Source organism: Piliocolobus tephrosceles, chromosome 12, assembly GCF_002776525.5.
Source record: "Piliocolobus tephrosceles isolate RC106 chromosome 12, ASM277652v3, whole genome shotgun sequence".
Taxonomy (NCBI): Eukaryota; Metazoa; Chordata; class Mammalia; order Primates; family Cercopithecidae; genus Piliocolobus; species Piliocolobus tephrosceles.
This window is the reverse complement of record NC_045445.1, coordinates 24,062,396-24,064,901: the sequence shown is the minus strand read 5'-3', so window position 1 is coordinate 24,064,901 and position 2,506 is coordinate 24,062,396. Positions and strand designations below refer to the sequence as shown.

Sequence of the window (2,506 nt, the reverse complement as noted above, 5' to 3'; positions counted from 1 at the left end):
CATTTATTCAGATAATGTTTGAGAATTCATATTTGCCACAATAGGATAAAAACTAAAAGGTAGAAATCTCACACTTTTCCTTCTACCTCCCTCCCCTACTGCCCAACCAGGTTCCAGACTCAATATCACTGTCATTACCATTTCTACTAAATGGAGGCCCCTAGGCACTAATCACACTGGCAACTGCGTGGTGACATAACGCAGCACAACATTTCCTCTAAAAAACTGTAGTCCCTTTCTCTCTGGCTGTATTGGCGATTCTCCAGTTACTTCAGTACTTTAAAGGCTGCAGCAGCATGCAGAAGAATTTCATTTTTTGTTTTTAAAAAAAGGTAAGAAAGGCCTTCAGGAGATGGTGAGTTTTATTTTGTCTTGTCTGGATAGAGGTTTTGATTTGCTCTCGAATGTTCCAGGATGGAGAGAAACTAGGAGAAAGCACAGGATGTAGAGGTCTATTTGGCATAATCTTCTCCCTCCTTTTCATCTTCACCATCAACAGAGAGAGCAGCATACTTGCTTGCAGAACTGAACTTGGAAGCTGAATTTTCCTCAGGTTTCTTTGGCTCAGGTGCAGATCTGCAGTCTTGATCTTTTTGCCATCTTTCCTATCTGACTCCTTCCAGTGGTCTTTGTTCCCTCCATCTCTTGGACCACAGCTAGAGTTCTCAGTTTGGCCTTTTGGGACATTCATCCCATCTACTTTATTTTCATCTTTCCTTGCTGGTCCTTCCTCAGATGGTTGAGCTGGAACTACTTTTCCCCCACCACTTGTAGGGGATTGCTGCTCTGTGTCTGAGCTCTGAGATGGAGCAGGAGGGTTAGAACTTCGCTTCACGCAAGCATTCTCCTTTGGTGGAGGGGCTGGCATTACCTTTAGGGGCTGATCAGGTTTGGGAGGTTTAGAAGTTGGAGAGTGACAATCTTCCTCCTTATTGAGAGTTTCATTTTCTAGAGACTTCTCACTCTCTCTCCTTCGTGCATTTCTGCCAGATGTGGTGGAGGTCCCAGTCTGCGATGACTCACTTCCTGTCCTTGACTGTTCCCATTCCTGAGTTTCTTCACTTTGCCAGCTTGGGTGTCTCTCCTGAGGCCATCGTTCTAGTTTTGGCTCATCCAGTTGACGCTGCAACTTCTCTTGTTCCTTCTGTAGCCGTTCTTCTACTTCTCTTTCTCTAGCAGCTGTGTCAACGGGCTTTGCCCGTCCAAAGATAGAAGCAGCTCGACTGGACTGGGAGGTACTAGCAGAGGAATCATCTTCCTTAGGAGTACTCTGAGGCTTTAGATTCAGTTTGGGTCTTTGGCAGGGGGACCTCTATCATCACGCCTATAATCATCCCGAGAGTAATCATCTCTGGAGCTCCACGACCGATCATCCCGTCTGTCGTATCGGTCTTCATAGCGGTCCCCTCCTCCTCTATAGTCATCATCTCTGCGATACCCACTGCCAAATGCTCTTCTGCCACGGCCTATCCAGGAATAGTCTCTGCTGCCTCTGCTGCCTCGGTCATCATTGCGATCCCGGCCACCATATGGATCCATATCCCGGCATGGGCCATCCCAATACCCATCCTGATACCCATCATGATACCGGTCTGAATCGTAACGATCTTGATACTTGTCTCCAAAGCTATCATCACCTCTTCTAGGTGGGTAGTCATCAAAGCTGTCTGTAGCAGGATGAGCCCTCCAGTCTGTATCAGTTTTGTCAGAACCCCGATTTCTATTACGGCCGAAAGAACGATCATCCCTGTCTATATCCTGTACTTGATCAGCAACGTCCACTTGAATTCTCCTGTTACCTAGAGACTCTTCATTGAGACTCAGTGCACTGAGCAGGGAATCCAGTTCCTCAAATTCAGCATAACCAAAACCTTTCAACCTCTCTAGATTGCTGGGTTCACGTGGTAAACGCACTGCACTGATATTTAATCCTCTAAAGAATTCCTTAATTGACTCTTCTGTAACATCATAGGGTAAGTTCCCTAGAAAAGCAGTGTAGGGTGGCGATTTGGGAAGACGGCTCCAGTCGATATTGGGTTCCCGAGCAGCCCGTGGAGCAGTGGGAAGGATGGAACGGTCTGATTGGAGGCGCCATATACACATCGTCATCATTACTGTGCCGAGTTGTTGAAATTCTCCTTCCAGGTCATCCGTTTCATCAGCCCAGCTGACTGGTTTGGAAACATAGGTGCTTCCCCCACCAGTACCCCCATCCTCAGCCAGAAAGTCTGTTGGGGAGAGATAGTCTTCGCCTTCTTATTCTTCTGTTTTGCTGAGGCCACCATGTTGGGAGAGCTTCTCTCTCTCTCTCTCTCTCTTTTCTTTTCTTCCCCTCCCTCCCTCCCTCCCTCCCTCCCTCCCTCCCTTCCTTCCTTCCTTCCTTCCTTCCTTCTTCCTCTTTCTTTCTTCCTTTCTTCCTTTCTTTTCTGAGACGGAGTTTTGCTCTGTCACCCAGGCTGGAGTGCAGTGGTGCGATCTCGGCTCACTGCAACCTCCATCTCCTGGG

At 47.6% G+C, this 2,506-nt stretch overlaps 1 pseudogene across 1 annotated transcript; it reads right to left on the bottom strand.

Annotated features, from left to right (window-relative positions):
• Positions 1-299: 299 nt before the first annotated feature.
• On the bottom strand, positions 300-2,285 carry LOC111531552 (annotated as a pseudogene). Its single transcript, XR_002728309.3, has one exon. The product of XR_002728309.3 is annotated as a eukaryotic translation initiation factor 4B pseudogene (transcript).
• Between the last annotated feature and the right edge of the window lie 221 nt (positions 2,286-2,506).